Consider the following 27974-nt stretch of genomic DNA (forward strand, 5'->3'; position numbering starts at 1 on the left):
GTCGTAACCAAAACAAACGGAATAAAAATTAGGCTGAAAATTTAAATTTTTGTTTGTTTAAATAAGCTTCGAGAAATGAGAATAAATTTTCTCTAATTTTAAAAGACTATGAAGAATGGACCTCATTGAAGAAATCCTTATCTTAGGAATTCCTTTAAAGAACATTAAGCATATGTATTATCGTTAAAGAACATTTATAACATGTATGCTTTTGATGATTCTATATGCTTGGTTAGTTTTATTTCCACCCACTAAATGTTTAAATTAGTCATGGAACTAATATAAATGTTCAGTGGTATGCCATGCTTATTGTATTTTCTACTATAAATCACATTTTGAAATCTTAATCGCAAATTGCATACTAGTAATTTTTATAATGAAATACTGTAAAGTATTAATACTCAAGCAAACTCTTTGATTCTATGTTATGTAGGTTTTATAATTCTGTATAAAACTTAAATAATGCAAATATAGTTTTTTAAAAAGAGAATTGTAAAAAAATTTAAATTTCTGTTACATAAAAAATTGCAATTAGTTTTAAGTCAAATATGTTTATGTACGAATGAATTGCTTCTCAATTCTATTTGGTTTTTAGTATCACCCATTTAATTTAATTTGTTTCGGTTTTATTCATTTTTTTGTAATGTCCTGGAAAAAAATAAGTTTTTTCCTGTAAATATTCCTAACTACCAAAGAAAAGCAAAATTTCTTGATAATCAGGAATAAAAATTTTTTTACTACGAGGGGACTGTAGTTACAGACCATGTCAACCGTCATCTATGAAAAGGTACCCCGACATAGAATCAAGTTAGCATGCTTTATATACTAGTGAATGATGTTAAACTTTTGTAGTGGTTGTTACGCCCCAGTACTCCCCCACCAGAATTTTATCTGGGATATAATTCGATGAACAGATCTCACTAGTTGATGTACTTGTGAAAGACCGGGAGAGAGTCTCCGGATTTTTTGAGTGCTGAATGTGAGAGGTGTATTAACATCACAATCGAAGTCGCTCCTGTGTTGCCATTAGCAGTCGAGAGTATGCAGGCGTTGAGAGTGTAGGCGATGTGTGAATGTTCGAGACGAGACTGAGAAGCAACAGCGCAGGAGGTGAATGATGCATTCACAAATAGCAAGTCAACCGTACAATGTGGACTATCCATCGAAGTAGGCGTAACCGTTAAGAGCTTGCGAAGTGGGCGTTACTTGCGTGAGCAAATCACGTCCGGGTCACCAATGTGAGGGGACTGTAGTTACAGACCATGTCAACCGTCATCTATGAAAAGGTACCCCGACATAGAATCAAGTTAGCATGCTTTATATACTAGTGAATGATGTTAAACTTTTGTAGTGGTAGTTACGCCACACTACATTTCCATTTTTCTCCAGAAGGACTCTCTTTCAGCTTGCCCTTTGATTTTTGAGCCCACACACTCTATGGCGAAAGTTCTTGTTTTGTTTTGGTAAATTCTTTTACCCTTAACTGTTGAAGCCATTAGTTTTGTCACACCTTGTAACTACTAGCAGCTATGTAATTGATTTTGGTTGTATGAGCCAAATTTTTGATTTCTTTTAAATAAAACCTAGTTTTGTTTGCAGATATGAATAATTGAAGTTTGTTATTTTTGTGAAATATGACTAATTCATATGCCAATAATACTTCTTTAATGATACTACTTAAATTAAACTTAGGTTGTTTATTTTTTTAAAAATTTGTTTAAAAAGATGTGTGTTATTGAGGTATGTTTCACCTTTTTATGGGGTTGACAGATTTGACCCTGACACTTAAATGGTCTCAACAGAGAATTAAACTTCCACTAATGATTTTATTTGTTTAACTGCAATAGCTTAGCAATTTTTGGGCATTTAATTTCTAAAGAAAAATTAGCAAATCCACCATATAAATTCAAATTAAGTTTCAAGCATTTTACTTACCTAAAATATGTAAAAGTTATTACCAGTATACCAGTATATTACCAGTTTAAAAATCATGTTTGCAAACTCACTGCTCAGTGAGTTTGCAAACACATTTTTTAAACAACTCTCACAAGTAAAAACATCATATTATATAAACAAGGTATTTCTGAGAGCTTAAATAACTTCAGCTTATACTTTTCTCAAAAAAAAAAAAGAGAAAGGAAAAAGCTCAAAATCATTTTTGAAAATTGTACCATTACTGATAATACTGATGATCATAAAAAATAAAAGTAAGGAATTTTAAGGAGTAACACAATAGACTTCTTTATACAATCTTCCAAGTTTTGTATAAAAGGCTTACAGATATATTAATTTAAAATTTTTGATTTATTTTCAAAACAGTTATTGTTTAAAAAGTATGTCGATGAATTTAAAATGTTGTGAAAAAGAAAACAAATTTTAAAAAACCAGCTATGTTTATTAGAACTCCTTAGACTGCCCCAAAACTATTGCTGTTCAGAAATGAGATTTATCTATTTATATCTTATAACATCATATACAGGCTTGAGTTTTTGTATTTTGAAATAAAAAAGTTAATTTTTGCTGTAAATCATCTTTATAGGAAAAACAACAATTTGTTTAGTTTCTATGGACTTTTCTCCTTTTTTTTCTTAACATTCTAGTTCTAGTCACATTAGTCACTAGTCTTCATTCTAGTTAACAATTAAATTACTAAAATCAACTCTAGAAAATTTCTAATACTTATGTACAGTGTTTATGTTTTGTAAATATATTTGATTTTAACGAATCTTTCTCATGGTCAAGGGAAAAGAAAAAGATCCTAAATACTTTTTATATTTTCTTTTTAATATAGTATGCAAAGAAGCACAATATTTGTTCAATATATCTCTACAAATAGTTCACAGCCAGTGGCACACAAAATTTTTTTTCTTTCTTTCTCCTACGCCCACCTGTGTAAACATTTTCGTCAATTCAGGCATTTACAGGGCAGATTAGTTGGCCTCTCTTTCAGGGGCACCATATTAGGTGAGCCAACGTTTGGCACGCAAACATTTATTTCACGTTTTTCAATAAATATATTTATAATTTTTAAAATTAATGTTTGTTTTGTTTTATCTATTTACCTGTATTTTTAATATTTCAAATTAATTTTTTTATATGTTTAAATTAGCATATTTTTATAAAGAATTCTAAAAACTTTGAAAAAATTTTTTTAAAAGTTTTGAAATATTTTTCATAAAACTTTTTTTTAACTTTTTAGTACTTATTTGTTATTTCCTAATGTGATCTATTATGTCATTTCATTTTCAATATATAACTGTGTTTGTGTCAGTTTCCCCCCCTTTAATATTATGAAATGAAAAAAAGGTATTGTAATTTTCTTTTATTATACATATTTGCCACAAATTTTGCACTTTTAATTTGTCTCATACATAAGGGAAAACTGTTCTTTTCTAATCAGTTAGATATAGAATTTTTATTTTTCTATTTCGATCCTTATGAAACATACACTTAATTGTAAAACTTATACTTAGCATTTTAATTTTATTTATTTACTTTTAGTTTTTCATTTTTTGATATTCATAATGCATATCATTATTATTTAAAAGATTTTATTTTTCATATACTATGCACACACAAAGCCACCAGAACAACATATTATAATGGCCCCACTCTCTTTCTTTTTGTTAACCAGCACAAAACTTGTGTGAATAACCCAGAAAACCTTTCAGTGGCCTCAAACTGAATAGCACATTTAAATTCAGTGCCACATAATGTAATAAAATTTTGTTTGATATTATGATTTTACGCTACACACGGTGCCATCTCCTTATTAGTGTGCAAAAAATTAATCATTAAATCTTAAGTTATTCAGTTTTTTATTTATTTTTTGTAAATGTTTTTCTTATTTGCAGTTACCTGAAAAACTGCATATTTTTTCAGACTACTAGCTTTCAGGATTTGGGTGCATTATCCAAGTGCATTAATATGTGGATCCATGCACACATTTTATGCAACTCCCAACACTGTTTCTTCTAGATTAACAATTTTTTAGTATGAGTGATGAATAAAAATGTCATGATGAATAAAAAGCGAAAGAATTCACAATTATTTGCTAAAAATTATAGTTTGTATATTAAAAAGTAAAATAAAAATCACCTAAAATTTCCTAGAGTTAAAAAATTTATTGTAAGGCATCACACATAGTCAAATTGTTGTTTTTATGTTAAAGTTCATTAATATTTTTAATCATTAAATTGTTACATTAATAACTGTTTTAATAATATGCCAATTTGTTCTAAATTAAAACTTGCAAGCCATTTTTCAATAATAAATTTTAAGATGGGTTCATCAATAATTTCTACAGGAAATTGTAACTAACTTTCTAGAAAATTTTTATGAATATCTTTGCGAAATCTTATATTCCAATTTAAACTTTGTTTTATAGTATTTGTGGCAATGATACTTTATTATGCTAATATGCTTGATTTGATACTATATCAATATTCTCAAACCAATTAATATTGCACCTTAGTATGAGAAAATCTGTTCACCAGATTAACAATTATTCACAGTGTTCTTTTTATGCATTCTCCATAGTCTTTATGCTAATATATTCTTTTGCTGAATTGTTACTAAATTGTTAGTATAAATTTTTTACAGACTTATTCTGAAGCTTTGTGTGATTTTTGGAAAAATTTGTTTTAGCTAAATGAAAGAAGAAAAGAAAACATAGTTGTTCATTTTAATCCAGTTAACAAAGGTATTAATTCTTTTATTATTTTAAATATTATAAAGGGAGAGTAAGGGGAAAGTGGGTGCCTTGATTGTGTCAAAATTAATTCTGTTTTTCAGTGGCCAAACTCTGAATTACTCTTCACTAGTCAAAAAAATGCACCTATCATATTGTTGGGGATTAATTCAATGCATCTGTGTAGATGAGCTTTTTTTTCCGTATCAACTTTAATGTTCTTTTGTTTTTAAATCTAGCCTTATTACAATTATAAAATTATTTTTAGTTCAGCTTAATATACGTTTACCAATAATTCATAACAAACAATAAGGTTCATTAGTATCACTGTTCAGTATAACCTCTACTCTTGGGGTTAGACAGGGTAACACCCGATCTTTCTCCTTGATGTGTGTCTACGCTGAGCCCACGAAAGCTACAAAACACTGAAAGACGAAAATAACTGCATTCAAGATTGAACAAAAGTTTCATGGAACAAAGTTTATTGCTTCTTCCAAGCAAAAAACCTTATTTTCATATTTTGTGTAGTTTTTGAAGACAGCAGAATTGTAGTTTATACTTTGATATAAAAAATTCTCTGCAATTTTCTTTTAAAAAAGTGCTATAGTTTTCGTAATGAATTTTGGTCAGGCCCCCAGATGTTTGGTCAGCCCCCTCCCTTGAGTACAGTCTTGACTACATTACATGTAAATTGCTTGCATAATTTCCCTAAATTTCCTAATAAAAGGGAAATGTCTGCTACTTTTTTCTTGAAATTCTAGTAATTCTAAATTTTCCATAGAGTTAGCATTTATTCCTGGTCTTACCCCACTAATGGGGTAAGACCGGGTGATTCGACTTTTTCTAGAAAAAAATCATATATAACGAAAGTTGTACATGTGTGACTTTTCATGACTGTTATCTTGTACAAAACTAAACAATGGATATCTGACAGTTTCTATGTTGAGCAGATCAGCTCCAACACCCTTTAAATCTTAGCTAAACGATCTTTCCCCACTTTTCCCTATATCTGAGAATGAAAGACTGTGATATTGAACTAAATTTATGTATTATTTTTTTAATTACCCTTTTTTTAATAAACTTTTATGATTTAATGATATCTCACTGACATGTATATTTTTTTCCATAAAATTATAATTCTCTATTTATGTTGTGTTTTGTGGATAAATTTACAAATTAGATCACTGAAATGTAACATCACAAAACCACTTATGTATGATCTTTTGTGATGACTACTTGTTGTCATTCTATAATCTATAAAACAAAGATGGCAAATCTACGGCACTCGTGCCACTAGGTGTTCAGATGTAATGGTGGCACACAACAAGTATACTATAAATTGCTTTATTTGCTTACATTTACTGCAAAACGTTTTTAAAAAATCTCTAAGACTGACAACATCAAAGGTTGATTCAGAACCGAGTACCATTGTGTGCAGAAGTTAATATGCAGTTATTTTATGATCTTTTGTCTATTTTAACTAGAATTCTTAAAATTTATATCTAAATGTGCTTTAAAAAATCACAACTTCTCTGAGTTGTTACAGGAAATAGAATCTCAATAGGACAAACTTTCTATGTTGTATACAAATTCTTCTCAAATTTGAGGAACTTTTAGATGAAATTTAATTTTTCATACCATAAAAAGAATTTACTTAATTTATGGGTTCAATTTAATTGTGTGATTTCATGTTTTTTTTTTACATATGCAGCACTATCAACTGATTTAACTTAGGAATAGCAAAGAAAAGTTTAAACTGAAAATATATTGTTTGAGATCCCTGAAGTGCAAACTTGATATATATTCCTTAAAGGAATAGCGAGTTTCGCTGATTTATCTTCTAAAGGCAGAAAAATATTTTTAAGAGCTGTTTGGATGTTACAAAATTCAGTTGAAATATTATCAATGCTATTTTCTCTATTTTGTAAATTTTAGAAAGCATGAAAGTTTTGTTTTAAGATCTCCTTGCTAAAATGAATGATCATTAAATTTCACTTTTTTTAGTGCTTTAATATTTTGGAAAGGAAACTGACAGAATGATCTTGGTAAAGCATTAGAAGAACTTAAGAATACAGATTTGAAGAATTGAACACAAAAAATCGGGTAATTTAATCCTTAGAAAATTGAATATTTTAATACTTGTTTTTAATGTGATATTATATATTTATTTATAATGTAATATAAACGCAATTTGAAAAGTAGTAAGTGCATTAAGAAGGCATCTTAAATTGAACAAAATTTTTTTAGAAACTGAAAGAAAATAAATTCAGATTAAAATAATATTTTCAGTTGTATTGATGCATTTAATTTTCCATGCTATAAAAAATTAAAAACTTTTAACATTAACTATTTTTTTCGCTTACAACGGCCTTCTTCAGTGCAATTTAAAAATCTTAATATCAAATTGAAATATTTTCAAAAAAATTTATTCAACTTATATCTGATACAAGTTAATCCTACAACAGAAAATTAAGTAATAAAACATAATTTGATAGTTTAAAATCACAGTAAGGGTTTAAATATTTGTTTTAAAATGAAATACAATTTGTGGTATACTGGACACTTAAAAATAACAAACCAGAACCATAGTTTCATTGGTAAGAAAAAGGTTCATCATCCATGTTGTTTATAGCTTAATAAATTATGAAATATGTTTTTGATGAACCACTTTTGAAATGACCTTAACTCTATTGTTGAGATTTAAAAGCATTTAAGTTTTAGCAAAAACTTTTAACCATTCATTTTATGAATTTATAATTTTTCATGAAAATTTTTTATTTGAAATTTTGATTAAAGGATTTAAAATAAAGAAGTTCAATAATTGCAGAAACTCTTTATTATTATTTAATAACAAATCTATAGTATATTGCACATTTACAACATCATGAGTATGCTAAACATCTTCTGTGGAATTCAATTTGCATGAAAACTATGGAAACAGCTCTTATTCTTTGTGAAGTAAAACCCACATTTAAAATTCCTAATTGAGACCCGAAGGCCATATATTGGACACTAGATGAACATTTTCAAATTCAAGAGGATTGATTCAAACAGGATACATAATGAACATATTGTTATAAATTTACAACTGCATAAAATGAAGGGTTGAAAAGTTTAAAATGCTTTCAAATATAATTAAAATTAGCTATGTTAGGCCAGAAACTGTAATTGCCTTATAACTACTAGATAATAAGTCAAGTTTCTACTGATAGGGACAGCTTTTTGTTCTATCTTACATCAAATATGCTGCAATTTATTGTTAACTAACTGATCAGTCAAGATCAGGACATACTTCCTTTTATTCTATTGAAAGTAGAATTTCTTAAAATTTTTGAATTATCATTGATAAAAGTAATGTTAATCTAGAGGGTCAGATTCAATAGCCATTTCATCATTCTTGCTCTTAATACAGACGATGAAAAAAATTTTTGAGGATATTTTGAAATTGTAGGTTTGATGAAAAAATACTTCCATCACAAATGTTGAAGGGATTGATTCACTTTGACAAGAAGAACTGTTAGAAATTAGATATAATAAATATAAATTCAGTGATGATGAGTATGAAAACATTTGGTAAAAACAAAAAACCCTTTCTTATGTCCTAGTGTGCAGTATATTGATATTTCCATGAAACTATTTATTTTTAGAGAATAATTAAACGTCAACCACTAAAAGGTTTTCTTAAGGGAACTTAAGAACAAAACTTGGGTTTACATGTTTCAAAAGGATAAACAGAAATTATTGTATGTCTCTTGAAGGTGACGTTGATGAGAACAAGTAAATGAGACATAAATACAATAAGCAGAATTTTATTTAACAGCTGCAACTACTTGGAATCTTCCTGTATATTAACCACAAGTAAAGAAAGTATAGTTATGAAAAAAGTTTTTTTTATAAAAAGAAATCCAAAAATCCTATCTAAAAGTATATGAAAAATATCCATTTAGATTTTTTATGTACATATAATTTTTTATGTAGTAGATAAGCACATTTTGTCAATCTTCTTTGTTTAAGGTGCCTTGGGCTTCTTTAAGCTATGCATTTGGCAATCTCTGATAATAAATCCAAAACTTTCAATAAATTGTTTAAAAATTATTCTTACACTTAAAATATTTTTTTGCATACAAATTACTAATCTTTTGAAATTGTAATTTTGTTCCCAAACTGTTGAGCTGTAATGTATCTTAATTTTAAGTGAACTGATTGTTCATATTTTAGAGATAGATTGATTATATCATAATAATGTTGAGCCAGGCATGATGATAAATATTATTGAATATATTGATCATAGATTTTCTTCCTTTTTTGCTTTTTCTTATTTCTTCTTAATTTCAAGAAGGTGCATAATAAAAACGGATATAAATATGGCTTAAAATAAAGATATGGAACAGAAGGGATAAGTGAAGTATTTCAAAACTTGAAATTATATCTGTTAATGATAAACTATTAATATTATACAGGACATGCCATAGCTGTTTTGGAGGAAAAAAATAGAACTTGTTTGGTAAAATAAAACTTCGGTAATATGTTTCTCAAAATAAAATAAACAATGCATTAATAGCAAATTAAATAATGCTGGATATTATGTGAAATAAAATGATACGTAACATTAAAAAATATGGTACCTTTCTATTTCTCTTATGCAAGTAATTTCGGCTATTTTATCTATCTATTTATTTAAAAAAAATTCTCTTAAAATTAAAAAAAAAAATTTAATTTACTTGCACTCAGTAAGCTTGCATTTGGGACTTGGAAAATGGAAAAGTACCAAAAGTATGCTTTATAAACATATTCAGCAATTTCATTTTCACTTATTTGTCTCCATACCATTAGTTGCTTTAAAATATAAATAGTTATTGAGCTATCAATTAAAATTATTTCTTATTGGGAGCTAATTTAATGATTTGTTATTTTTTAAATTTGTACTTTAGTTCCTTATTTAATAATATTTGTAATTAAACATTTTACCCCAATTCTTAACCTTTTAAAAGAAAGGAATTTATGAATAATCCCTTACTTCACCATTTTCAAACTTCTGTAATTGTTAATTGGATTAAATTAGCATTTCAAGAAATCAATTAAAATTTTTAATCTGAATTCCCCTTTAAAATATTTTTGATGAAAATTTTATTAATCAAGTTATACCATCCTACAAGTCCTGAACTATAATACAAGTTGTACAAGTCAAGTTATACTATAATACAAATCCTAAAAAAAATGCAGAAACAACAAATTGGGTACAACAGATAATTTCTATCACAATTTGTGTCCCTCAATTCTACAACATGCTATGTTAGAATTGTTAATTAAATCATTTATCAAAATCAGGCACAAGTGGTACACACATTGAAAGATTATATTACTATAATTGAAAGACTATAATTGAAAGATTACTGTTATTTATTGTTATCAGGTGATATTCTGTCGTATTGTAGATACTAACTTTCAATTCAAATGCCATGAATTGTTTATATTTTCTGATTCTGGAACATCTATTCCACAGAACTTTCCGTGAAAGGATTACAGTGGTTCAAAAGTTTTTTTTTAAAATTATATTTACATGCATTCAACAATCTGTAATTTAATTAATATTTTGGTTGTGAATATGAACTTACTTATGTAAAATGCCAAAGAGAAGAAACAGCAAAATGTTTTTTTTTTTTTTAAAAAAAAGCATTATTTTTTAACAATAATATTAAATAAATTTTGTAAAGAATATGCATTTATAAAAAATTCAATGCTTATCAATCTTTTTCAATTAAAATAAAACAACTAGATTGAAGAATAAAGAATTGCAATTCTCCAATCACTATTCTCAATGTTTTATCAAAGTTCTTTTTTAAAACTCATAATTAAATCAGATTATTTTATTCATTTTCATCATAAGCAGACTGCAAGTACTAATTCATAATTTCAAATATTTCATTCTTTACATTAAATATATGCAAAATAATTCGTCATTGCTACTAATTAACTTTTTTTGTTGTAATGGGGTTCCATAGCCATAAAAAATTGGAAACAGCTGTTTCAGATAATGAACCTTATCTACAAACATTTGGAACATAAAAGGGGTGTAGATTGTCATCTGCTTATAATCTTCCACACACCCATTAAGAGGACGCTGTATCACGGGAGATACTTTTTGTCGCTTTCACTTCCATAACTAATTTTAAACTGTAAAAATAGTGAGCTCAGACAGAAATGGAGTAAGCCATGAAGTTTCAAGCACTGAAAAAAAATCTTTTATAATATGTCAAAATAAATTATAATGAGATAACTTAGGATTACGCAACGGCAAAGTTCTCTTCCAATGATTTGTTTGCATTTTTATATTTAGAATTTTTTTTAATCAAATGAAACTTCATGACACACTGTAGGTTTGCCTGAACTCTTTCTTCCCTTTAAATTAGTAATGGAAGTGAAAGAAAATTTACAACGAAAATATTCCCCCTTGGCATGGCATTCTCTTAAGTAAAAGTCAACCATCACTGGTTGCGATCTGTGAGCGGGTGGGTGACCACTTTGATCGACCTGCATAGGAACCAAGGGTGTGCTGTATCAGTCCTCGTTAAATTGCTCTACCATAAAATGCTCAACTTGGCAGCTCTAGTGCAACGTAAATAAAGTACCTACCTTAAATATAATAAAAGACTTATAACAGTCATTACCCCGTGTGAAGTACAGCTAGTTTCTAAATTGTGTTTAAATTATTAAAGTGTTTTTTTCTGTAAAGTATTTTTTTAAGGGGTAAGCCCCCTGTTAACTTATACTACTCTTTCCCTTTAAAGAAGTACTGCCTTACCCTTTGTCAGTTACACTATAACCACAAATGATGAATTTAAATTATTATTAAATATGTAAAAAAAAAAGTCTTTCCTTCTAAGTAATCAATAAGTTAAATTTGAAAAATTTAATATTTTTTCATTATATATTTTTAAATTCATATTAATTATATACTTTTTAAATTTATGCCAGGATGATTTTCATTTTACTAAGTATGATTGGAGAATGTGCATTCAACAACATTGCTTCTACTCCAGAAATGAAGGTGCCCTCAAGTAAGTATAATGCTTCTCAATTGTTGTGATTCTCTGTAAGATCGCCAACACATGCAAAAAAGGCCAGATTTCTTATTTAAAAAGGTCACTGGCTGTCCATAATTCGCATTGGGATTAATAATGATAACAATTATGGAAGAGCTGTGATGGCTCCAGCATTTCAAATCCCAACAATGGCTGGTCGTTACAAATTCAGCACCCGGCTCACACAGACAGCAGTGCTGTCGTGAAATATCCTCAGAGGAAGACGGATCATGAGTCCCCTTGCCGTCAGATTAACCATGGGAGGTTTTCCTCTCCATGTAACGCAAATGCGGGTTAGTTATCAAAAATTCCTCCACAAAGGCTTTCCCCATTACTTGATCTGGGAGTTCCCTTGTCTTCTGGATTGTGTTCAAAATGACAAGGCTACAGAGCTGAACGTTGGTAGTCCCAAAAATTGGGTTGGCTGTTCAACGACGGTTACAAAACAATTATGGAATGCAACAATAATCATTGTTAACTGTAATGATCAAATATGATAATTTTGCAATAGTTATCGTTTATCTGTAATAACTAATATGAAAATATCACTACTATGATAGCAGAAAGGATAATTCTTGGATTTGATACTACTGTAATGCTACGAGTGTTATTAAATTTAATTTTGGTAAGGAAAATATGTTACAAGATAAAAAATAATATAAACTAGTTTTTACTTTACAAAATGAATTAATGTTATGCAAAATTATATATATATATATATTTTATATTTTGAAATTACTAGAACACTACAGTAAAAGTCAAAGCTGAAGCAAAAAAGGGGATGAGGTGTTGCCAATTTCTTATGTTAGTATTTGAGGGGGCTAGTTATTTTATTATTTTTGATGACATGAAGAGAGGGGAATTCCAAAATGACCATCAATAGGCTTATGTGATATGTGAATAGCCCCTATTGCTTTAAAATGAGGAAATGAAACAGTGGTAGAGATGGCCTAATTGAAATTCATTGTGTCTGTCTTTTTTTTTTTTTTTTTTTCTCAAGGAAAAAGTTGAGTCCGCCATTTACAATATGTTTGAGCTCTGAATTTATATAAGCTCTTGATAAGTAAATAATGCTGTTATATTAAAAATTAAAAAACAAAATTGTAGTTGAGAAATATCTTTTGGAACCATCACATGCAGATAATTAATCATTATGAATATTCTCTACTTTTTTTTCTTTTTCTTTAGTTTTATATTTCTGATATTTGAAATAATTTTAAATTTTTTAACTCAACATTAAAAATAAGCCGTCATTTACCAAATCAACATCACCATCATTTATAAAATTTCATATGCTATAAAACATTTCATGTATCATTTCTAGAGTAACTTAGTTCAACTTTAATGTTAGATTAAGATTAGCTGACTCTGGCGTCACATGTGTGGGTATGGGAGGTCTTCATCTTGAAGTGCCCAATCGAACTATCCTCACTGCTTTTGACTGTTTTTATTAGTAAATTTTGCAGAATTTAACACTGGGGCATCAATGTTAGAATAACATAAAATAATCAATTGTGAAATAACCAAAGTGAAATGTTCTACTTATTTAATATGACTATCCAAGCTTTTATTTTAATAATTATAAATTTGTATTTTCAGTGTATCATTTGTATATTCCTGAGCAAGAACTAAAGCCACCTAATATGTGAGTAAACAATTTAATGTGTCATAAAAATTCTGTACATGGATCAATATAAAAACTCATTTTCAGTTCGAAAAATCCCGAAAAAGTAATGGGAATGAAAAGCTTTGAAACTTTTTATATTAATAGATGCATGTAATGGCATGAAAAGAAAAATATATGTCCTCTAAATTTTACTTAATATTTAAACAAATTACTTAATTTCTGAATTTTTTAAAGTGAGGAAATGATGTTTTATTATATTTATTATGTTATAAACACAAAATGAATTTTTTAATTTCTGTTATGTTCTGATTTTGCTTTACATTTTATTTTCAGTTTTTTACGTGATATATTTTTTTTTCCGAGTACTTCTCATACTACTGATATATTTTGCTTTGGCTATATTGATACAATATTAGAAAGCACTCCTTTTTGCAAATATGATCGTGTGAGCAGATGAGGAGATTATATCTAGACTTTTTTGTTTTCCGGCTTTTTAATATGTATATCTTTTTAATTTTTTTTTAAAAATTACTTTATCTTATTTTAATAATTTTTCTTCTTCTCTTCATTAATCTTTGTATTTTCCATGTTTTCTCCATAGTTTTAACTTGATTTATGAGTTCTATATACTTGCAGCTTTTGCACAGTAAATAAAATTTATTATTTTTCTTAATTTTCTTTCTTTTTTTTATCCTTTTGTTCTTTATTGTGCTATATATTAAGAAGTTAATTCAATAACAAAACTGTAGTTAAAAAGTAAAGTATTAGTTTACATTTTATTATTATTTTTTTATGAAATCATTTTTTCCAATTTTACAGTATTATTCAATATTCTGAATTTGTATCTAGCTTATAAATAAGAATTACAATTCAGTTTTTCTTTTATCTAAGTTAGTACAAACTTGAATTTTCTGTATGATACTTATGATTTAAGGATTTGCAAACAATGAAATTAATAAAAATACAAAAACTGCAAATCATTTCATTTCCCTTTTGTTGAAAATAATCAAATGTGCATCTTAACCAAAAATAATTCTTTACAGCTTCCATTTTATTTGTATTACAATTTTTTTTGCAATTCAGGGTTCAAAAATTTTAAAAATGCATTGGTATAGTGTGAATCTCATTAATTTCTAAAAATAAGTTGATCAAATTCGATTCGGTATGTTAAATATGATGTAGTGATGTAGAAATGAATAAATTTTTAAATATTTTCAATTTAATAAAGAATCTTTGCAACTACAATTTTATAAGCATAACTGCAAGCTTGTGACGTAGGGATAATTTTTGCACAATGATAGTACAATAATACAAAAAAAATTTTTTATACATTTATTGTTTCTTTTTTTAATGAAATGACTGTAAAATAAACAAAACAAAAAAAGAAACATTCAGAGTTTAACTTTTAATTTAATAAGAGTGATAAATATAGTAAAAAAATGCATAAATTAAATTTTTTTTTTTAACGTTTTGCATGTTTCTTTTTTTAATAGATCAGAAAAAAATTAAAGAAAGTTTTGTTGAGCAGAAAAAAAGAAAAAAACACATTTTATCTGACTTTTAGTTGCTATATGTTGCAAATTTTTATTTAACCCACTGGCGGATAAGGAAATGGGCAAAATTGGGAGAATGTTTCTCACCTACACACAGTTCCCCTATCCATTAAAATGGGAAAACCGGTTTTGCTATGCAGAAAAGACTGCAGGCTAAAATGCGACTTATTACGTGCAGAACGGTCAGTGGGTTTAAGGGAGTTCCTTTTCTTCTTTTAAAAAAGTATTCTCAAATACGCATATTGTTAAATTACATAAAAATTAAACAAATCAAATTTTATTTTTTATTTCACAGTTTAATTCCAAAAATTTCCTTTGATAATTTGTATAAGAAAGCAATAACTCTTTATTTTATTTATAATTTGCCATGATTATTAAAATACATAATTTATTTACATAAAATTGTGTCATACTTTAATGTTTCTTTATAGATTAAAATGAGATTTAAATTCCTTTCACATTAAAAATTATCTTTTATTCCATGTAACCATTTTTAAAAATTATTTTATTTTTTTCAGGTTTCAACCTTCATTTAGTAGCAAAACTTTGTCAATAAAAGTAAGTACTGTTTAGTATTATAATTTATTATTATTTGCTATTTTACGCTTTATAGCTGAAACTTTTTTTCTAGTATGGCGGGTTTTGTATAAATTAAATTAATTTTTTCCTAGACTATGCTGACTTGTTACAATGAATTTTAGTACTTTTTTTCATAGCTTACTTTAGCTCTCTTTCATAAGAATCAATTTCTAAATTTCATTCAGGGTAAGAAATAAAAAAGATTACAACTGAGTGTTAGTAAATTTTACTTAAAATAGCAATTATAAATGATAGATATTAGCTATTGCATTAATAATTTATGCTCATCTATTTTTTACTCAATTATTGAACAAGGACGAATAGTAGACTTGGAATCAGCCAAAGGTGAATAATGGATGGGCCAGCTGAATATTCTTTAAATATCTATTTGTAATGATAAATATACCATAATTTCGTTGAGTTACACCACCCTGGGATGTAAGCTGCACCCGCCAAATTAGGCTAAAAATGAAATGTTTTTCATCAGAAATGCTGTATATAAAACTTTACTACACAAACGATAGTGTAGTTAACGCATCTGTTACAAATAATAAATTATTAAACTCTTAAAGTCATTAAAATAATTATTAAACATGCAGTAAATTAATAAATGTGATCTTATTTTAAATCCCAAATTATGCATTTCGATAATTTTCATCATAACATTTAAAATGTGCGCACAGTTGTACCGTGTACGATTGTGCATATTTCAAATGCAAAGCAATTGCAGATGCATTAAATAATAATTTAAAATACTCCAGTTTTATGTAAACCAAGTGATTATGGACTTAAAAATAAGATAAGTTAATTAAATTTTAATAAATTGATGTAAAGAATCTTAAAGGAACTTTATGTAGGATATAGAACAATTGCGATCGCTTCACATAACTTAATCATAAAAAATCCTTACAGTGATTCTAAATAATATTAATAATAATTAAATAAAATAAAATATAAATCTCCAAGAAAAACCACCTCCGACCTCTTCTATTTACGGCCACTTTTGGAAGGCACAGAATTTTTTTTATTGACTTTGTGTTGAAAACACCTTTAGGAAAGAGCAATAAAATCTCTCTGCACCAAATTCAGAAAAGGTCGAAATAAAGAAACATGAAAAAATATCTAAACAAATAAGTATAATATTTATTCTTATGTATTTAAAATATTTGTGTGTATTTATAAAAATATTGTGTCTCATGTAGAAACCTCTAAAAACTATATATCTCAAATAAATAGACCTCTTTTTTATCTTTGATCGAATTTTTATGATATGAAATTAAATGCAAGCTTAAACAAAAGATATAGTTGTTAATTTATTTAAAAAAATTCGATCAGTCATAATTGGTAAATTAGTTTTTACACATAATTATATAAACTAGTGGGCTGCGCCTCCTGCTCGCTAACGCTTGCCGACCCCCGAAAATTGCTACGCAATTTTATATGGTTTGCTTTGCAAACCATGCTCGCTACTAACTTAGGTGCATTGCAAATACACAAAATTCTAAGAATTCAAACCTATCATTCAAATACATATAACAACTTTTTTTTTAAAAAAAAAATTACATCTTTTTAGTAAATACTAAGTAATTAAAATAAATTTGAATTCAAATAAACATGTAATTCGTTAAACCTATTAGAAATGTGCTATAGAATAAAATCTTAAAGTGTAACAGCGCGACTGAGACTCATTTTTCAATGAATGACTAATAACAATAATAAAACAAATAAATTCGTAATATATAAATTTGTGGAAAAAAAAGCGCTTTAGACAAAACACTAAAATGGAGATCTATCAGCAAAGACTACTCACTTCTGCCTAGCTTAAGGTTATTTCAGTTTCCGTTTTTAAAAGTGCTATATGTTACGCCACCTCAGCTAGATTTGGCATATGACATTTTTAGCGGCAATCATTGGTCGATTTTCTAGCTTTGCCATTCGGGGAGTTGTAATGAGGCTTTTTTTGTCGCCGTGTAAGAGAAATATATATATAGATAAAGGATCATTTTAATTGAGTCTGAATTTTATTCATCAATCCAGTTTTTCTGGCACTAACACAAGTAGCATTTTTGCAACAAGAAAATGACACCAACTGAAATTAAAATCGTTTGTGAAAATTATATAATTTCAATAACATTTTGAAGTCAATGGAAACAGAAAAGTGCTCAAATTCTAACCAAGCTATATGCGTTTGCATACCAATGGTGAGGATACAATTGTTTATAATTAGTAAGTTGTTGCTATTGTGATGGAGATCTGTGAAAAGCACACAATGTGATGCTTTTCACAGACACATGTGAAAAGCATCACATTGCGTCTGTTGTTTACCTACACAAAATTTTTGAACAAGGTGTTTTTTAATCTCTTCAAAGAAGAGAAAATTTCCACAAAAACTTCAAATACTTTTTTTCTGACAGCTTTGATAAAATTTTGAAGTTGAAATTTTTAATTATAGGATGTATTCCTCGTTGAATATGTGGTATGCTCATTATAAAAAGACTTTTTAACATTAAATTAGCCATTTATTAAAAATTAATTTAACTGTCAATCTTGGAATCTCGTTAAATAGAACTCGTATTGACTGAATTCAGGTATTTAAGAAAAATAAATTTTTCTTAAATTAGTTTATTCTGAATTTTTTCTTTTCTTTTTTCACCAGCTGAAAACAAATCACAGAGTGCAATTCGAGACTGTCATGAGTCACTAGGCATAAATAGTTTCATTGGTCTGTTGTTTCATTACTTTTTCCTACAGATTACATGTCATGGCAACATTGTTGCATAAAGATATATTTTGACATAAACATGGATTTCTATGCTTGCAAATAACTATATTTATAAGCTCCATGATTATAACTACAAATTAGTTTGTTGAGAAATGATCAAATAAGCAAAAGCATAATGTACAGGAGAGAATAGTGTTTTCCTCACTTCTTCACCCAGGGTTCCCACGGTCCTTAAAAGTCCTTAAAAACTGCTTAGTTTTTATTTTGAAAATTAAGGGCCCTTAAAAGTACTTAATTTTGATTCATGGTCCTTAAAAGTCCTTAATTTCTAGTATCACTAGTTCCTTGGAACAATTTTTTTATCTTAGGAAAATATTCACAGGTAAAAAGTAGGTCTTTCGCCTAGAATGAGACCCTGCATTGAGGGTAGAATATTTTGAATGCGTGTGAGGGTAGGGATTACAAGCAAGTGGAAAAAAACATGTCCTTATTTTTTTTTTCTTTTATTAATTTTTTCATTAAAATATTTCTTTCTGGATCACTCTGAAAGAAAAAAATTTAGTGTGGGAAGAGGGGAGCGTGATACTGCAGGTGGGTAGAGATCTTGACTTATTTTTAGACAGTACTTAGAGGTACTTTATCAGCTGAGGAACTGCATTGACCTTCTACATCCATAGGTTTCGAGAAATTTAATTCTTCTGAAAGCACACGTGGTAGCTTTGATGCTTCATTCAAATGTGAAATTGTTAGAAATGCCAGGAAAGTGTGTTTTTAATAATTTATGGACACTTGATGAAAAATATAAGGAATGGATCAGCATCTAGTGATCGTCGCAAGGCAAAGTGGATTTTTTTTCATTGTATCAGATTTTCTTCTGAAATTGAATTTTATAAATGACTCCATTTTTTTAATATTAGGGATATTACGAATATTCGGCGAAGTATAATTTTAATCAGAAAGTCGTTTTCTCATCGACACTTTTTTTTTTAAATGAGTGAAATGTTTGCTTTCTGTTTTCACTTTTGTTGGGTTTTTTTATTCCATAGCGGCAATTAACATTATTTAATTGCCGCTATGATTTTTATTGGGAATTTAACAGCGTTTCTGATATATTTTATCTCCACTTTTTCTTTTAAAGTTATACAGATAAATAGATAACTGGTAAAATAGAAAATTGAATTTCTACGTTGCAAGTTTTGTCTTAAGAATTTAGGAAAATTTTCTGTTTCTCTTTTGCTTTTTTGATTAATTGTGTTTTTTTTTTTTTTATTTTGATAGCATATTTTAAAGAGCTTCTTTTTCGTCATTTTTTCTAAAAATCCGGCGATGGGAAACACTTAAAGTGTATTTTTCAACGTTAAATTTTTCTTATAAAAATTGAGAACGATTTTTTTGTTTTTATTTCGTTTGGCTTTCCCATTTTTTTTATTTTTTAAAAAAAGCTCTTGTATTTGTTATGATACGGCAATTTTAAAGAGCGCTGCTCTTAGACATTTTTAAATCGATGTATCGCTATTTATCGACTTAATGCACATATCGGCACGCCGATATAATTATTTTTATTTTAGACAAGGCATCAGGAATCTGATCTAAGACGCTCGCGGTTTTTCTTGCCTAATCGATGTATCGCGAATTATCGACGTAATGCACATATCGGCAGGCCGATATAATTACTTTTTTTATTTTAGGCGATGCATCAGGAATCTGATTTAAGACGCTCGCGGTTTAACGTGCTAGGATTCTTGCCTATGCTAACGCTATCACCGCTCTGACGAAGACTATTTTGATTTCGTCTTGCTGCGAAGATGTTGATTACATTTTTAGCTACGAATATGATGTTCGTTTCGTGATATTGAATAACGAAGAGTAAGGATCAGCGTTGAAATATAAACTGCTGTTTGTAGAAAATGCAACACCATGAAGGAATCATCAGAATCAAATGAAATTCGCAGCAAATGTCAATTATAGGATATTATGCAAATTAATAAAGTTTCAGAGCCATCGCGCGTGCGTGGCGCGCGCAGCGCCCTCTGAATTGATGCTGAAAGCGTATAAATAAAGTGCTGTAGCGGGACGTTGAAAATAGTCTATGATTATTTGTTAGTGGCAAACGTTTAGTGAGACCTGAGTATGCCTCCACGACGGAAGAATAAGAAATTCAAGCAACTTACGGAGTTTGAACGAGGGAGGATAATCGGCCTTCGAGAAGGAGGATTTTCCTATCGCGCAATAGCAGCTCGTATGCAGCGGAACAGTTCCACAGTGATGCGAGTTTGGAAGCAGTGGACCGACGAGCACCGAACAACTCGAAAAACAGGCACTGGACGACAGAAGGTGACGTCAGAGCGCGATGATCGACACCTGCTCCGCATGGCGGTGAATGATCGCACAGCTTCCTCCAGGCAGCTGGCAGCACATTGGTCTACTGCTACAGGTGTACAATTGTCGGCTTCGTCAATTCGTCGTCGTCTGCTGCGCCGTGGATTGCGTGCAAGGGTGCCATTATACAGGATTCCCCTCACGGCGGATCATCGACGGCTGCGTCGGCAGTGGGCTCTTGAGCACAGAGACTGGCGAGTTGATTGGCACCAAGTTGTCTTTTCAGATGAATCACGCTTCAATTTGTGGACCCATGATGGCCGTGTTCGTGTTAGACGTTATGCCGGTCAACGCTGCTTTCCTGAGTGTATTATTGAACGACATAGTGGTCGAACACCCGGAGTTATGGTCTGGGGTGCGATTTCGTATCATGGACGATCCAATTTGATACGAATTGAGGGTTAATCTCAATAGCAACAGATACGTCCGTGAAGTGCTACAGCCCGAAGTCGTTCCTTTCCTTCAAGGCATCCCTGGAGCTATCTTTCAGCAGGATAATGCACGCCCACATGTTGCGCGGACTGTTAGAGACTTCTGTTCAGCACAACGCATGCAACTTCTTCCTTGGCCTGCTTATTCGCCGGATATGTCGCCTATTGAGCACGTGTGGGATATGGTTGGTCGGCGTCTCACTCGTGATCCGCGTCCTGCAGTTTCCAAAGACGAACTTTGGTTGCGCATACAAGCGATATGGAATTCTCTTCCTCAAGCAGATATTCAACATCTGTTTGACTCCATGCCACGTCGTATAGCAGCACTTATTGCAGCGCGTGGTGGCTGCACCAAATACTGATTTCGGACGCTTAATTTGTTTCTTTTGTTTTGAAAATTTCATCATTTATTTGTATCAGTACAAGTCGTTTCTGCATTAAATTTCATTTGATTCTGATGATTCTTTCATGGTGTTGCATTTTCTACAAACAGCAGTTTAGAACGCGATGCATAGTTTCCTTATGCGCCATTTTTGACCTTGGGATTTTACGTTTCTTGAAGATTATTTTCAGCGGGACTTATCTTGCGTTCGCTGTGCGTTTTATTTCGACTTGATATAACATATCAAATAAGTTTTTTTCAGTGAGACTTTTGCTACTTAGCGATCATTGCGCATTATTTCGTCACTTTTTTTTCTGTTTGGATTTAACGTTGTCAATTATTTTCAGCAGACCCACTGTTACTTGGCGATCGTTGCTCAATCGCTGTTATCTTAAATTTTCGTTCTGAACTTAATATATTACTGAAACGAAATCATGAATTAAAAAAAAAAGATTCTTTATTGATTTTTTTTAAAAGTGATACAGTTTAATATTTTATATATTTTGTATTTAAGTAATTTATATTTTATCATAGAAAGTAAATTTTTTTAAAAATTTATTTAATTCACGTTGCACCCCAGAGCCCAAGGTTAAGAAAACTGAGATGGACACAGTAGGCCTTGGCCCTCTATGGGCTGACGCGCCATTGAGTTTAGTTTTTTAAATATAATAATTTGATTAGTTTTTAAACCAATAAATCTTCAGTCGCTTTTAGTTTAAAAAAATTAGAACAAAGCCTACATTTAATTAATTTGCTTTTATTTTTAAGGAAATTGAAACAGAGTTTGCATTCTTTCTTTTTTTAATTTGGTTGTTATTTAAAATGACTAATTTCTTTTAAATTAAGTAAAAAGTTAAGCAATGTTTTAACGCTTTTCAGTAATTTAATAATAGTGCTCTTAAATATAGAATATATATATATATATATATATATATATATATATATATTTAAAAATCCCTTCAATACATGTTCGTTTAATAATTTGTCAGATAGTGAGTATTATTTTTAAATCTTTAGTCTATTTCATTTTCGAAAGGAAAATAATAATAAATAAATAAAAAAACTTACATTAAAACCATTTGACCATTAGTCAATACAACTTTACTATTTTAAATAAGTAATTAACAAAAGCCTAACAATGTTTCAAAAGCACATTTATTTTTCAACAAATAATTTAAAAAATGTTTTATTTAAGTGGGCATTTTCTTTTTTTTCTAATTTGTAATGTATGTAAAATATTTTATAACAGTTTTATTATTATTTTTAAAAAATCTAAGTTGTTTTTAATTTAAAAAAAATTAAAATAAAGCTTGTGTTTGTTTTTACTTTAAAACAAGTCAATCCTTAAGACAGTCTTAAGTCAATCCATCTTTATTTCAATTGAAAAAATTAAGCAATGCTGTTGATGTTATAGAATCAATTTTTTTTTTAGAATTAACATTTTCTTTTGTTATAAATTTATTATTGATTGATTTAAAGATCTCTGATTGATAAATTTTAAACATATGTTAAATTGCGATACATCGCGATGTCTGACTGACGATCTATCATGATATAAAATTTCTTACAATGCCCAGGCCTATTTTTACATAAACAATAAAAATTCTTGAGGATTTTTTTTTAAAAATGTTGTTTGATCACTGGGTAGGTTTATTTGGCCAGATATTTGACTATTCGACCAAATCACTATTCATTATTCCCTATTTTATAATAAGTAATATATATATATATATATATAATTCATATTTGCATCCAATTTTCATTACCTTTGATTTATTTGAAAAACTATTGTTTTATAATTTCAGACAATACTTTATTCCGAACAAATTTTTTTTATCATCGATTATTTTAGTTCCTTTAATATCTATACAAGATACAATACTTTTTTATTGAATAAATTCTAATTCCTCAGAGGTGCAGTATTGCTTATCAGTGTAAGCATAAAAATTTTTATAACTAAACGCGGACTATTTTATAAAGATTTTTTATCTTTTTTTATAAATGATGTTTCTGATTCCACTATGTTTTGTTGTTTTTTCCCCTTCATTCACAATAAATTTTGTACTTAATGAATTATTTCATTTCATTTCCAATTTTTAGATATGGAATTTTTTCATTTTTATTTCAATTGATCATTACATTCTGCCTTGTCCTGTGTTTCAATATTTATGTTAGCACTTATTTTAACTATCATTTCTGTTTCTCAGTTCTGTTTAACTATCATTTCTGTTTATTTTAACTATCATTTCTTAATTTTAATTAATAAGTTTTCCTTGTAGTTTATTTATTTCTTTTTTCTTGATTGTTAGGTACTAAATATATTCTGATTTTAATCATTAAATTTTTTATATTTTGTGATTTTAATAAATCTTGAGCTTATTATAATTAGGTTTTACTTAGTTTAAAATAATTGTCTTAACCTCAATAAACTTATATTTGTTAGTTTCTTTTTGTCTTGGTTTAGTATTAGTCACTCAAAATAATATTTTTATTAATTTAATGAATTAACCGTCATAATTTATATATTTCAATCTGTTTACACAATTTCTTGCTATTTTTAAAATAGAAAATTTTAATGTTTAATCTGAACTCTTTGAGTTTTTATTTATATTCTTAAAAGCTTATGTGAGGTGATTAAATGCAATTTAATTTTAATTAAATACAGATTATTTGTATTAAACATTTCTTTATTTAGTTTTTTTTAAATTTTTTAAAGGGTGACTGAGTTGAAGAAAAGCTATTCCATTTTTTTTATCTATTATTATTAATCTATGATGTTTTATTTGATAATAAATAATCATTTTTAAGGTCCTTAATTTCTACAAAAAAAGTCCTTAATTTTTTTGATAAAAGTCCTTAAAAGTGCTTAATTTTTGCTTTGATAAAAGAGTGGGAACCCTGTTCACCCCATACTAACCTTTACTACTACTTGCATTTACAGTTGGTAATATGCTTACATAAACACTAGACATAATTAAAGGAGCAATTGATACACCTTTATCTTATAACAATCGAAATGAGAACAAAAAAATCACTTCTTTCCTTTATGATGAACAAGAAAAGTATCTTTAGAATATAATTCTGCAGAAAAAAAAGGAGAAAAAATTGTTTCCTTTCGTATTTTTTCCAGCTATTTTATTGCTTCAACTCTTTCTTTACTCTGTTTTTTAAATTTAAGATATATTAATATGAAGATGCAGAGTATAACAGTTTTGGTTACACCTATCATTTCAATTAATGTTATTATAATGCTTTTTAAGTTTATTGTTGAGTTTTTGAGAAAACAGTAACTTCGTTAAGTCATGAAAAATTCGTGGAATTAGTCGTGAAAAAGTCATGATGCAGCAGATGAAATGTAGCAGATACCCTGTAAATAAATACCCTTTCATAACTGTCTTTTGTAAGCTAATGTTGCTTAACAAGAGGTCCTTAAATCAGTAGTTGATTGGCTTTATTCGAAATAAACAATTTTCACCTTACTATTGTTACAGATGGATTAGGTGTCTATCACACTGATCAACCTTTTAACGAAACTGTTCAACCATTGTCCAATCATCTGCCTCATAACACTTCTTGGAAGGTTCTCCTACCTCCCATATCTGCACGCAACAGTAACTCTTGCATTTCATCTACAAATGGAGATTCTGCTCACTCGATTTATTCGCAGTCGGCCCTCCGACACGCGTCTTCGTCCCATTCATCACAGCATCCAGGAGACTGATACGAAACCTGTGTCCTCAGTTTTACAAGTTGTCCTATAGACAAGCTCCAGATTATGACACTGCAGTTAAGTTAAAATACGCCTTCAGAGGTATGGATTTGTAACATTTTACTTTTAAAAATATAATGAGCATGACTAAAAATTTATGTAAACTCTTGCTTACAGAATATGCATGATCATATGAATGATTTTCAGGGTGATCTGTGGGGGAGAGGAGGATTTATTTTGTCAAACTATGAAAAAAGATATTGCTGAAAAACAGGGTATGTAGCATTTGTAAGAGATACTTAGAGGTTCTTATATTTGGTTTTTAAAAGCCCTTAAATGTTTTTTTTTTTTGAGATGACAATTTTCAGTGAAAATGAACCACTCATGGGTAGGCATTCACATACACTGAGAACTGGGTACGCATTCCATACAAACACATTCATTAAGCTTGTAATAAATGCTTAATTTTTTTATAGTGTTTATATTTTTTTTTTTTTTGCAATGATAATGCTCGCAGTTATACATTCGTGTACACTGAGCAGGATTCATTGAAAAGGATAGTATCAGGATTTGTAGTTGTCCTGATATTTATGATTTTCATGATTAAAAATTTGTCCTGATTTCTAATTTTTAGCGTTCTGTCCTGATATTCCTTAATTTATTTTTCTTACTCACTCTGACTCACTTACTACATTCAGAACTTTCAATTTCGATGAACACGAGATTTGAAAAGAATCATCTGATTTTTTTTAATTACTTTCATTTGAACAATTAAGAAAAACTAGTCTTCTCAATATCAAAAATGGTGAAAGCTAGTAGTTGAGAAAGTGAAATTCTAAACAAAACTGAAATGGAGTTAGCTACTGCTTCTTTATCTTCTCCCCAACAAAATGAAGGAAAAAAAATCATGAAGAAAAAAATTTAAAAGAAAGTAACTAACAGTAATTCTAAGATGAAATACATATTTTTACATAATTCAATAAGGTAAATATTAATTTAAGGAGTAGAGTTAGCTACTTCACATTAAATATAGTTCTAAAATTGTTTAAAAAATAGTTTTTATGGGGCTAATAAAATCAATAATTAGGTTTTTTTGCCAAAAATAAATTGTTTATTTCACCATAATAAAAATAAGTTATTTATTATCATGATTATGTAAAAAGTTTATTAATGTCTTTACTTTACAATGCTTTAATTTTAAATGTGGTAATTTATAAGAAAGACTGTCAATAATAGGTAGAAAAAAAAATTTCTTTTATGTGCTTAAAAATATTTTTTGAGCGTTTAAAGGGTGCTTATTTTTTATTGGAAAATTTTGATCAAGCACCCTGGAAAAAAATTTGATTGTAACAAAAATGTATACCAACTCGAAAAAGTAATTTTGAAATGTAGTACTTTCAGAAATGAGGTATCAGAAAGATGGAAAAAGAGAGTCCTCTTTTTATTTTTAAAATATACATTTTTAAAGTTTATTTTAACATTTTTTAATTACTTATGCCATATTGACTCACTGTCTAAAAATATTTTGAAAAAGTTATTGTAACTTAAAAAAGCAGAATAATATTTGGATAAATTTCAACCTGAAAAAACTTCCTTGGAATTATTAGACTCAGTGAATTTTCTGCTTCATTATCTGTAGTTTGTTCCTAGAACATAATCTTACTTGTACAAATTTGTTATTAATATAATATAGCAGTTGTTTTACTTTGTTAATAAAACCATAATTAAACCAAAATAGTTTGAGTTTAATTTTGGGCACCCCCAAAAAATTAAACTCCTGATTGTTCTAGCTCGGTTTCAAAACAAAACCTTACATGTATGGATTGTTCTTTATACAACATAATGGACATAACCAAAAAAATTTAAATTCCTGTTTATCAGTGGTTTGGTTTTAGAACAAAATTTTTCATATATAAAATTGCACTACTGAAAATAATGTAAACTTATGATTATTATGGTTTTCAGGACCTTTGTGTATCAAAGGCTTTAGCGAGTTTTATTAATATTTTGTCTGGAATCTTTTTTTTCATGTGTATATAAAATTGTTTTTTTTTCTCTTCTGATTTGATTTTTGGACAAATGATTGTATGCGTAAAATTGTTATTAAAGTTGTATAATGGGTTTGATCAAAGACTCCTGGTTATTTTTGTTTTGTTCTTGTTAGAACAAAATCTTGCATGTATAAATTGTTATTAACACAACATCATGGGTGTAACAAAAACGATTTGAACTCCTGATTATCTGGGGTCTGGTCTTAGGACAAAATTTTTATCTATGTAATTAACCTTCTATAAGCACAACTAAAAATAATGTAAACTTCTGATTATTATGGTTTTTAGGACCAATGTGTATCAAAGTGTTTAGTAAGTTTTATTGATGTTTTGTCTAAGGAAGATCTTTCCCACAATATTTCATTCTAGTGAATTCTGCACCATGACATTTTGAATCTGCGTCTTATAATATTTTGTTCAAAAGAGATAACAATATTTAGTCAGGAGTAGTTCTGTCGAACCATATTTTTTTCTTGGGGAGATTTTGCCTGACAATGTTTTTAAACGACCACATTTATTTACCAGTCATCCCATGAACTTCAATTTTATTTTGTAATTTTTTGATGATGATTAATTCTTTTTGAATTTAAAAATCTTTCTTAAGAAACTGTTAGTAATAAATGGTTTTGATTATATAAAACACACTTGAGTTACCAACAGGGTTTAATAAATTTTAATTTGGTCACAATAACAGTTATACTGGTTACACCTAAAAATAATTTTAAATTATCTTTTCAAACATAATTTTATCTTTACAACTTTCGTTATT

At 28.5% G+C, this 27974-nt stretch overlaps 1 non-coding gene across 2 annotated transcripts; it reads left to right on the forward strand.

The window, feature by feature from the left end:
* On the forward strand, positions 1 to 26088 carry LOC107456428 (uncharacterized). 2 transcript variants are annotated; one of them, XR_015434211.1, is made up of 8 exons: positions 1 to 231; positions 4603 to 4702; positions 6695 to 6793; positions 11666 to 11748; positions 13372 to 13417; positions 15471 to 15510; positions 24937 to 25256; positions 25362 to 26088. It is a non-coding gene; the product is annotated as an uncharacterized LOC107456428 (transcript). The 2 variants fall into 2 exon arrangements; XR_015434210.1 differs by lacking the exons at positions 1 to 231; positions 25362 to 26088 and adding an exon at positions 2852 to 2964 and having other exon boundaries at positions 24937 to 25067.
* Positions 26089 to 27974: the final 1886 nt, after the last annotated feature.

This window comes from Parasteatoda tepidariorum, chromosome 5 (genome assembly GCF_982258835.1).
Source record: "Parasteatoda tepidariorum strain Cologne lab strain chromosome 5, Ptep-v5.0, whole genome shotgun sequence".
In the NCBI taxonomy this organism is placed as follows: domain Eukaryota; kingdom Metazoa; phylum Arthropoda; class Arachnida; order Araneae; family Theridiidae; genus Parasteatoda; species Parasteatoda tepidariorum.